The following is a 12,176-nucleotide window of genomic DNA, read 5'->3' as shown; positions in this document are numbered from 1 at the left end:
CACCATTCGGTATACTTCTGGCCATTCTTTGGACACTGTGTTAACTAACCTCCAGACGAGCTTCAATGCCATACAACTCTCCTTCCGTGGCCTCAAACTGCTCTTAAATGCAAGTAAAACTAAATGTATACTCTTCAACCGATCGCTGCCCACACCTGCCCGCCCGTCCAGCATCACTACTCTGGATGGTTCTGACTTAGAATATGTGGACAATTACAAATACCTAGGTGTATGGTTAGATTGTAAACTCTCCTTCCAGACTCACATTAAGCATCTCAATCCAAAATTAAATGCAACAAAAGAATCCTTCACTCATGCTGCCAAACATACCTACCCTCGTAAAACGAACTATCCTTCCGATCCTTGACTTTGGCGATGTCATTTACATAATAGCTTCCAACACTCTACTCTGCAAATTTGATGCAGTCTATCACAGTGCCATCCGTTTTGTCACCAAAGCCCCAAATACTACCCACCACTGCGACCTGTATGCTCTCGTTGGCTGGCCCTCGCTTCATATTCGTCACCAAACCCACTGGCTCCAGGTCATCTACAAGTCTTTGCTAGGTAAAGCCCTGGTTTACCTAGCAAATCCCTGCCTTATCTCAGCTCACTGGTCACCATAGCAGCACCCACCCGTAGCATGTGCACCAGCAAGAATATTTCACTGGTCAACCCCAAAGCCAATTCCCCCTTTGGCCGCCTTTCCATCCAGTTCTCTGCTGCCAATGACTGGAAGGAACTGGAAGGAACTGCAAAAATCATTGAAGCTGGAGACCCATATCTCCTCACTAACTTTAAGCACCAGCTGTCAGAGCAGCTCACAGATCAATGCACCTGTACATAGCCCATCTGTAAATAGCTCATCCAACTACCTCATCCCCATACTGTTATTTATTTGATTTATTTAGCTCCTTTACACCCCAATATCTCTACTTGCACACTCATCTTCTACACATCTATCACTCCAGTGTTTAATTGCTATATTGTAATTATTTTGCCACTATGGCCTATTTATTGCCTTTACCTCCTTATCCTACCTCATTTGCACACACTGTATATAGACTTTTTCTATTGTATTATTAACGGTATGTTTGTTTTTTCCATGTGTAACTCTGTGTTGTTGTTTGTATCGCACTGCTTTTCTTGTTCTCAACTAGCCTACCTGGTTAAATAAAGGTGAAATAAAAAAACATATGTATGTGAATTATAATTAATTAAAATATTTTTTAGGGTTGACACATGTTCTGTTAGGGTAAATCAAGTCTGAATTTTTGTAATAGAAATTATAATCTTTAGAAGCCTTTTTAACCTCACTTACTTTATAAGTTCGCATTTCCTGCTGTGCAGGAACATTTCTATTTGAGGTGGTTTATTGTGCGAACTTAACACCCTGGTGCTTTCCTTAAGGCTCTATTTCGAGAACACGGTTTTGGTTAATCTCTATTTTAGCTATCGTCAGCTCACATTTCAAACACTTAAGCCCATCCACCTAACAGTCCTCCCCACCCCACTCCCCATGCCTTTTCTGTCTGTCAATGCACCCCTGCTTGGCCCCTCTAGAGTTCCCTTCTAACTCTAAACCTTATCCCTGTGCCAATGTCAAAGAGGTGCTTGACCTCATGATACCCCAGATAGCCTCATCACCCTCCAACGGTCATGGACATAGATATACTGTAGATAAGGCTATGGTAAAGAGTTGGCTAATTAACCAGGTCATGTCCTACCCTATACACTTTTTTTGTTTAGTGAAAATAGGAAAATATTTGTAAATTAAGTCTTAAAAGGTCAGTAAGCAGTCAATATGCAGGTTGACATTTATTGTCGTTAGGTTTTTTTTTTGGAGGCAGAATTTTGTGATTTTCCTAGAAATAGGCCAGCTGCAAAGTCAAAAATGGGCTTTATTGTAAAAATTCATGAAAACAAGCATTTGCTTTTGGTCTTAAGTTAGGGTTAGGCATTAGTGTGGTTATGGTTATGGTTAAGCTTAGGGTTAGGTTAAAAATCTGATTTTATGACTTTGTGGCTGTACCAGCTAGTGACAAATCTGCAGACTGCCTCAGAACAAGATTGATGACAAAAAACTGTAACCTGCATTCAGTATGTTTCGAAATACTCTAGTTTGGTGATGATAATTTAGCATTCAATCTCTCTGAAGGATGGGTAACTGGGACACAATGGAAAATAAATCATTGTCAGACTGCTTAAAGAGATTTTATTCCACACAATTCCTGACCAAGGATAGGTACCAGGGACACAATGTAAGAGACGTAATTGTCAGACTGATTGAAGAGATTTTATTCCACACTACCACACACAGCAGAAACATGGTTTTCAGAAGGGTCCAAAACCTCACTCTTCATCAAATCCTTTCTGGATTGTCAGGGAATGTTGTAATGAAAGGAGACAAAGAGAGACAGCCAGTGAGTAGAAATTTGGCATCAAAAGATAAAACATCTATTAAAATATAGTGGAAACGTTGTTTGGCATTTGCCAGGGTCAGAAACCATAGATCATATATTTTACAGAAATTCTAACCTTGGAACCAACATCACGGCTCTTGGCACGCAGCTTGTTGACCTGAGACTCAGCGATGTCGGCCCTTTCCTTGGCCTCATCCAGGTCATGCTGTATCTTGCGGAACTTGGTCAGGTTGGTATTGGCCTGTTCCTCCTGTGGTACAGAAACAAAACAAACATTATGTAGCCTGAGATAATACAGGTGGACAGTACCTCACGAATGAATGCATGAAGTCCACACTTACAGCTTCCTCTGCAGCTCTCTTGTAGGATTTTACTTTTAGCTGCAGCTTATCGGCAAGGTCTTGAAGACTGGCCATATTCTTACGGTGCTCCTCAGTCTATAAATTTCAGACAAAAAAAAGGTTCACCCCATTTGTTATCAGGTCAAAAGACTGGACAGCCAATGATGGAGTTAGTAAAGATACCTGGTAGGTCAGCTCCTTGATACGCCTCTCATATTTACGAATTCCTTTGATTGCATCAGCACACTTCTTCTGCTCAGCCTCAACCTCATTCTCCAGCTCCCTCACCTGTCACAACAAAGAAATAACATTCATGTTACAGGGTGCAGTATTACTTTTTTGTGTCTTCTGATGTACAGTATGTACATGTACAATATGTAATGTAAAGTTACGCTTACCCTGGCCTCCAGCTTCTGCACCTGCTTCTTGCCCCCCTTCATGGCGATTTGTTCAGCCTCATCCAGGCGGTGCTGCAGGTCCTTGGTGGTCTGCTCCATGTTCTTCTTCATACGCTCCAGGTGAGAACTGGTGTCCTGCTCTTTCTTCAGCTCCTCTGCCATCATGGCAGCATCAGTAATGGCCTTCTTTGCCTTTTCTTCAGCATTTCTGCACTCTTGCACTGCCTCTTCTGCCTCAGTCTGAAACTGGGCGGCGTCAGCCTCAAGTTTCTTCTTCTGATTCAGCAGGCCAGTGTTCTATTCATAGATTTTAAGAAAATAACTGTGTAACAATGTTCAGCTACAGCAGGAAATCCATAATTAGTGATTATACTTTACCTGTGAGTGCAGCAGCTGCACCCTCTCATTGACATCCAGCAGTTCTTGCTCAGCCAGCTTGCGGCCTCTCTCAGTCTGTTCAAGACAGGTTCTTAGCTCCTGCAGCTCTGCCTGCATCAGATTGTTACGTCTCTCTACAATGGCAATGTTCTCCTTCAGATCATCATTGGAACGGAGAGAGTCATCCAACTGGATTTGGGCATCCTAGAGAGAAGTATGGAAGGTTGGAGTTACCTCATTTTGAGCAGTATGTACTAGGCACACCATCTCACTGGGCACACACGTCATTTCAATGTGGATAGTTGGGTAATATTCGGTTGGGATGTTGATCAGTGAGATTACAAACTATATTCACCCACTCAAAAAGACAGCCAAAAAGTTAGTTGAATTTCCATGCTTTCAACCATCTAAAAGCACAACCAAATTCCAATGAAAAAAACAATGTCATATTTTTGATTTATGTCTATCATGCTTTCAACCATTTAAAAGCACAGCAAAGTTCAAATGGGAATACAATGTCAGATAGTTTGCTTATTTATACAACCGATCATTATTACTGTGCTTCATCTAGTAGCAGACCAAGTGACCTGGATGGCAGTTGAGATTACATTAAAAGCATATGGTGTAAGTGATCAATGCTGTTCGAGATTCTGCAGCAATTATGAAGATCTCCACAGACCTGTGAAGGCCTATGCATGCTATCTTGAACATGCACGCCTTATATGATTACATAGGAAGAAATGTATATCTACAGTAACCTCAATGTGGCCATGGATGTGCTACCTATTTTAAGGTTGAATGTTACATTAGTATTTAAGATAACTTTAGGCTATTTACTTTATTACAAAAGTAATATTGAATTGTGGTCTGTTGTCAAAGCAACCAAATATCAACATTTGAAGGAGATGTCTTCTGCTTGGATAGTTCAATATGTGCCATTAATTAATTTGTAGACAAACTGGAATTAAAACTCGAATAATTGGCACAGATGGAACTATCCAAGCAGAATAGATATCTCCTTCAAATGATGAAATTTGGTTGCATTGGCAACCAAACACGATTCAATATCACTAAATATCGTTACATTTGAAATAGAGCTTGAAACCCTAGGTCTATTGTATTGTCTATTTTAGTTGAATTCTGGGTTGAATTGAAACAATAGCTGTTGATGACTTTGCAAATGCTATAAAGGCCTAAATAGTATGGTGATATTTAATTTCCTGTGTTAAACTAACCTTTGGAATGACTTCTATAGCAACAGTGAATATATTTCGTTTTTATGTGGAGATCTCTCAACAATCATTCTCAAGATAGCACATTAGTAATAGTAAGTGATAATATTATAGCTAAACTTGGTTAAAACCCCTGGATGAGAGACCAAGAGTAGCTGTAGATAAATCAATGCTCAAGTAGGAGGTGCTGCCCAGCCTTTCAAGAAAATAAAGTTTTATAGTGAATATAACGTTGAAGATCTGACGTTGTTTGAAAGGTACAAATTCAACATATTTTACATGTTTGATTATGTTGAAATTTGGTTACCATGATGACATAATCCTGTGGTTGAAATTTCACCCTCAAACTGTTTATGTTGATTACTTTTTCAAATCTAATGTATTTTCCACATAGATTCCACATCACAATATGTTGACAAATTATGTTGAAACAATGTTGATTCAACCAGTTTGTGCCCAGTCAGATGGCAATCTGTTTTAATTTACCTTCAGATGAGCATGAACGCTCTTCATCTGTTTTTGGGCCTCAGCTGCCTGCCTGCAGGCTTGACTAAGCTGGATCTCCATCTCATTGAGGTCTCCCTCCATCTTCTTCTTCAGCCTGAGGGCCTCATTCCTACTTCTGCACTCTGCCTCAAGAGAACTCTGCAGGGTATCAATGTTCCTCTGCAGGTTTCTCTTGGACTGCTCCATCTCCTCATCCTTCTCAGCTAACTTGCGATCAATGTCAGCCTTGACCTGATTTAACTCAAGCTGAATTCTGAGGATCTTTCCCTCCTCGTTCTCCAGGGAGGCCTAGAATACACATCAGAAGATTCAAACTGAAAATGACAGTTGTTGATGTAAAATGGCCAATCCAGACAGAACCAGGGAAGATTTGAAATTGCACTCTTACCTCAGCTTCCTCCAGAGCAGCCTGGATCTCTACCTTCTCTTGCTCCAACTGTTTACGGACCTTCTCCAACTCATAAATTGTCTTTCCTCCCGCACCCAGCTGCTCACTCAGATCAGTTATCTCCTCTGAGAAAAAGGTGTTGCAATGAAGAAATATGAAAACTATATTGGGCACTTGCAGAACCTTGTTTCATAAAAGAGCTGTTTGCTCTTCAGTGCATGGATGCGAACATTGGCAGAGCTGAAAACATTTCAAACAAAGAGCTCCTTGCTCACCTTGAAGGTTCTTGTTCTCCCTCTTCACTGTCTCCAGCTGATCCAAAGATTCTTCATAGGAGTTCTTTAGCTTGAAGAGTTCAGTGCTCAGATATCTGGCCTCCTTTTGGGAGCTCTCCAGCTCACACTGAGACTCCTCATACTTCTGCTTCCATTCAGCCAGGATCTACATGATATAATACATGTAGATATAATACAATTTTATTTCTGCTGTGTAGAATTCAGGAATTCAGATACACGTGTAAATTGAAGATCTGCCTGGCATACTTTGTCAAAGTTTCTTTGCTTCTTGTCCAGGGCGGCAGCAGCAGCATTTGACCTCTCCACATCCACCGTGAGATCTTCAATCTCATTCTGCAGTCTGTGTTTGGTCTTCTCCAGGGAGGAACACTTAGCGTTCACTGCCTCCACAGCTTCTTCAGCATCCTGCAAGCGCTGAGCCAGCTTCTTCCTGAGTTGTAGATGAAGAGACAAAGTGGAAAATGTGGCATATCATTTCATAGCTTCTCCAAACTTCAGGCTCACACAAATACTCAAGGGATCGAGTCCAAAATAATAAATACCAATTCTTAAGTAATAGTACATTTACTTAGAGTTGGAATTTATTATTCTGGACTCGATCCATTGAGTATTTGTTCACTATCTGTACAAAGACAAATATTGCTTCTATCTAGCAGGTATTAGAATCCTAACGTATAGCACTCATTCCTTACTTGGCTTCCTCCAGTTCTTCAGTTTTCTGAATGGCATCCGTCTCATACTTAGTTCTCCACTGAGCCACCTCAGAGTTAGCCTTGGACATGCCACGCTGCAGGTCAGCCTTGGCCTCCTGCTCCTCCTCATACTGCTCTCTAAGCAGGTCACAGTCATGGCGAGCAGACTGCACTGCATGGGATAGTGCATTCTTTGCCTGAAGGGAGCAAGGACAGATGGGATTTATTTTATGACGAGGGCATCATCATTTATCAATAAGAAAATGAATGGTCTAAATTACCTTGACTTCCTCCTCCAGCTGTCTCTTTAGATCTTCAAGCTGTTGACCGTAGGAATTCTTTCCTCTGGTCAGCTGAGAGACCAGAGATTCCTTATCTTCCAACTGTCTTCCAATCTCATCTAGAAAGTAAGAGGTTGAGGAACATACTTTATCTTGTTACCTCATTCAGAGTATTTATTGCAATATCCAGAGACAAAAGTTACTCTACCTACCATTCTCGGCTTGAAGTCTGGCTTTTGATTTGTAATGTCATTGAGGGATCTTTGGGTTTCCTCATACTTGGTCCTGTATTCATTGGCTTGGTCCTCTAGAGTTCTACTCAACTTCTCCAAGTTAATCTTCAAGATGAAAGACAAGAAAAAATCAATTCAAGAGGTTAACAGTGACCAAATGGAAAAAAACGTTGTACTTTCACTTAGATCGATTTTCTTACCTTTGACTTTGCAACATGTTCCATGTTGGAGAGGACATCATCCAGTTCTAGCCTAAGTTCGCTCTTTTCCTTCTCCAGTTTCTGCTTCACTCTCTGAAGGTTGTCTACCTGCTCCCCCAGGTCAGCCACACTGTCAGATTGTTTCTTTCTGAGTGAGGCAGCTGTTGCCTCGTGCTGCAGAGTGGCCTCTTCAAGGTCTCTGCGGAGTTTCTGAACTCCATCTCCTCTTCTTGTTCATCTCAATCTGACCACAGTGGCTCCGCCAGCCTCCTCCAGCCTCTCACTGATCTCCTCCAGCTCTCTGGCCAAGTCTGCTCTTTGCTTCTCCACCTTGGCTCGGGCAGTTCTTTCTGCCTCAAGCTCCTCTTCCAGTGCCTCTACACGGGCCTAGCACAAAATGGCATCATCATGGTAAAATATACAAATGGTTGAAGAGTTAATATCGATTAAGGATGTCATACTTTTTCATTACCTGAAGCTCCTTCAACCTCTTTTGAAGTTGAATTATTATGCCCTGTTCATCTTCAATCCTACAGATAAGATTACCGGTTTCAAAGTCCTTCCTGTGGAATCAGTGGAATAATTCATTGGTAGCTCGTTTATGCATTTGTTTGCAGTAGAATGTAATATTTTGTGATGATTTTAATCTTACTTCTTGAGGCGTTCCTCTAGCTGTTGTTTATCATTCTCCAGGTCCATTACGCTCTCCTGGGACAGCTTTAAATCACCCTCCAGCTTCCTCTTGGCTCTTTCAAGATCCATTCGCACCTTTTTCTCTTGCTCATGGGACCCTTCAAGCTTCAGAGGATAAGAAGTAAATACAATTTCTAGCTGATTGTTAGCATTTTTTCCATTTAAAGACCATCTAATATCTATATAGGATCTCACATCATCAACTTGTTGTTCTAGCTTAGCCTTTGGCCTTGGTTAGATTGTTGACTTTGTCCTCCTCACTCTGTAGGTCAGTCCAGTGTTTGCTTGGTGAGCTTCTTGAAGAGCTTTCTTTTCCTTTGTCAGCTTGGCAATGATTTCATCCAGAGCTGCCATTTCCTCAATCAGGTTCTTCACCTGTGAATAGACAACATGCACTAAAAAGTTTTAGAACACCTACTCAAGGGATTTCTACATTTCTACATTGTAGAATAATCGTGAAGACATCAAAACTATGAAATAACACATATGGAATCATGTAGTAACCAAAAAGTGTTCAACAAATCAAAATATATGTTATATTTGATATTCTTCAAAGTAGCCACACTTTGCCTTGATGACAGCTTTGTACACTCTTGGCATTCTCCCAACCAGCTTCATGAGGTAGTCACCTGAATGTATTTCAATTAACAAGTGTGCCTTCTTAAAAATTAATTTGTGGAATTTCTTTCCTTAATGCGCTTGAGCCAATCAGTTGTGTTGTGACAAGATAGGGGGTATACAGAAGATAGCCTGTCATTTGGTAAAAGACCAAGTCCATATTATGGCAAGAACAGCTGAAGTAAGCAAAAGAGAAACAACAGTCCATCATTACTTTAAAACATGAAGGTCAGTCAATACAGAACATTTAAAGAACTTTGAAAGTCGCAAAAACATCACACGCTATGATGAAACTGACCTCATGAGGACCGCCACTGGAATGGAAGAGTTACCTCTGCTGCAGAGGGATAAGTTCAGTAGACTCTACCAGCCATAAGAAATTGCAGCCCAAATAAATGCTTCACAGAATTCAGTAAGAGACACATCTCAACATCAACTGTTCAGATTTGACTGTGAATCAGGCCTTCATGGTCGAATTGCTGCAAAGAAACCACTACTAAAGCATACCAATAAGAAGAAGAGACTTGCTTGGGCCAAGAAACACGAGCAATGGACATTAGACTGGTGGAAATTTGCCCTTTGGTCTGGAGTCCAAATTTGAAGAACACATTTGAGATTTGGACCACAGAGTGAAGGAAAAGCAGCCAACAAGTGCTCAGCATATGTGGGAACTCCTTCAAGACTGTTGGAAAAGCATTATCAGGTGATGCAGGTTGAGAGTTAACTTCCGGCGCCGACTGAGATGGCTGGTCTGTCATAGCATTCCTAGGAAACTATGCAGTTTTTGTTTTTCGTGTTATTTACATTAGTACCCCAGGTCATCTTAGGTTTCATTACATACATTTGAGAAGAACAACTGAATATAAGATCAGCGTCAACTCACCATCAGTACGACCAAGAATATGTTTTCAGCGACAGTAGATCCTGTGTTCTGCCTTACAAACAGGACAACGGAATGGATTGCATGCAGCGACCCAAGGAACGACTCCGAAAAAGAGGGAAACGCTGCGGTGTTCTGGTCAGACTCCGAAAAGGGCACATCGCGCACCACTTCCCCAGTATTCTTCTTGCCAATGTCCAGTCTCTCGACAACAAGGTTGATGAAATCCGAGCAAGGGTGGCATTCCAGAGGACATCAGAGACTGCCACGTTCTCTGCTTCACGGAAACATGGCTCACTGGGAAGACGCTATCCAGGGCGGTGCAGTCAACGGGTTTCTCCACGCATCAGACAGAAACATACATCTCTCTGGTAAGAAGAGTGGCGGGGCGTATGCCTCATGACTAACGGGACATGGTGTGATGAAGAAACATACAGGAACTCAAATCCTTCTGTTCACCTGATTTAGAATTCCTCACAATCAAATGTAGACCGCATTATCTTCCAAGAGAATTATCTTCGATTATAATCACAGCCGTATATATCCCCCAAGCAGACACATCTATGGCTCTGAACGAACTTTATTTAACTCTTTGCAAACTGGAAACCATTTATCCGGAGGCTGCATTCATTGTAGCTGGGGATTTTAACAAAGCTAATCTGAAAACAAGACTCCCTAAATTTTATCAACATATCGAATAAGCAACCAGGGGTGGAAAACCTTGATCATTGTTACTCTAACTTCCGCGACGCATATAAGGCCCTGCCCCGCCCCCTTTCGGGAAAGCTGACCACGACTCCATTTTGCTGATCCCTGCCTACAGGCAGAAATTAAAACAAGAGGCTCCCACGCTGAGGTCTGTCCAACGCTGGTCAGACCAAGCTGACTCTACACTCAAGACTGCTTCCATCACGTGGACTGGGACATGTTTCGTATTGCGTCAGATGGAAATATTGACGAATACGCTGATTCTGTGTGCGAGTTCATTAGAACGTGGGCCGAAGATGTCGTTCCCATAGCAACGATAAAAACATTCCCAAACCAGAAACCGTGGATTGATGGCAGCATTCGCGTGAAACTGAAAGCGAACCACTGCTTTTAATCAGGCAAGGTGACTGGTAACATGTCCGAATATAAACAATGCAGCTATTCCCTCCGCAAGGCTATTAAACAAGCTAAGCGTCAGTACAGAGACAAAGTGGAATCTCAATTCAATGGCTCAGACACAAGAGGCATGTGGCAGGGTCTACAGTCAATCACGGACTACAAGAAGAAACCCAGCCCAGTCACGGACCAGGATGTCTTGCTCCCAGGCAGACTAAATAACTTTTTGCCCGCTTTGAGGACAATACAGTGCCACTGACACGGCCTGCAACGAAAACATGCGGTCTCTCCTTCACTGCAGCCGAGGTGAGTAAGACATTTAAACGTGTTAACCCTCGCAAGGCTGCAGGCCCAGACGGCATCCCAGCCGCGCCCTCAGAGCATGCGCAGACCAGCTGGCCGGTGTGTTTACGGACATATTCAATCAATCCCTATACCAGTCTGCTGTTCCCACATGCTTCAAGAGGGCCACCATTGTTCCTGTTCCCAAGAAAGCTAAGGTAACTGAGCTAAACGACTACCGCCCGTAGCACTCACTTCCGTCATCATGAAGTGCTTTGAGACTAGTCAAGGACCATATCACCTCCACCCTACCTGACACCCTAGACCCACTCCAATTTGCTTACCGCCCAAATAGGTCCACAGACGATGCAATCTCAACCACACTGCACACTGCCCTAACCCCCACCTGGACAAGAGGAATACCTATGTGAGAATGCTGTTCATCGACTACAGCTCGGCATTCAACACCATAGTACCCTCCAAGCTCGTCATCAAGCTCGAGACCCTGGGTCTCGACCCCGCCCTGTGCAACTGGGTACTGGACTTCCTGACGGGCCGCCCCCAGGTGGTGAGGGTAGGCAACAACATCTCCTCCCCGCTGATCCTCAACACGGGGGGCCCCACAGGTGCGTTCTGAGCCCTCTCCTGTACTCCTGTTCACCCACGACTGCGTGGCCACGCACGCCTCAACTCAATCATCAAGTTTGCGGACGACACAACAGTGGTAGGCTTGATTACCAACAACGACGAGGCGGCCTACAGGGAGGAGGTGAGGGCCCTCGGAGTGTGGTGTCAGGAAAATAACCTCACACTCAACGTCAACAAAACTAAGGAGATGATTGTGGACTTCAGGAAACAGCAGAGGGAACACCCCTATCACATCGATGGAACAGTAGTGGAGAGGGTAGCTAGTTTTTAAGTTCCTCGGCATACACATCACAGACAAACTGAATTGGTCCACTCACACTGACAGCGTCGTGGAAGAAGGCGCAGCAGCGCCTATTCAACCTCAGGAGGCTGAAGAAATTCGGCTTGTCACCAAAAGCACTCACAAACTTCTACAGATGCACAATCGAGAGCATCCTGGCGGGCTGTATCCCGCCTGGTACGGCAACTGCTCCGCCTCAACCGTGAAGGCTCTCCAGAGGGTAGTGAGGACTGCACAACGCATCACCGGGGGCAAACTACCTGCCCTCCGGACACCTACACCACCCGTTGTTACAGGAAGGC

The 12,176-nt window shown here is 43.1% G+C and overlaps 1 pseudogene; it reads right to left on the bottom strand.

Annotated features, from left to right (window-relative positions):
- Positions 1-2,198: 2,198 nt before the first annotated feature.
- LOC127919785 (myosin-7-like) lies at positions 2,199-8,147 on the bottom strand (annotated as a pseudogene).
- Between the last annotated feature and the right edge of the window lie 4,029 nt (positions 8,148-12,176).

Source organism: Oncorhynchus keta, unplaced genomic scaffold (assembly GCF_023373465.1).
Source record: "Oncorhynchus keta strain PuntledgeMale-10-30-2019 unplaced genomic scaffold, Oket_V2 Un_contig_17504_pilon_pilon, whole genome shotgun sequence".
In the NCBI taxonomy this organism is placed as follows: Eukaryota; Metazoa; Chordata; class Actinopteri; order Salmoniformes; family Salmonidae; genus Oncorhynchus; species Oncorhynchus keta.
This window is presented reverse-complemented; position numbering and strand designations above follow the sequence as displayed.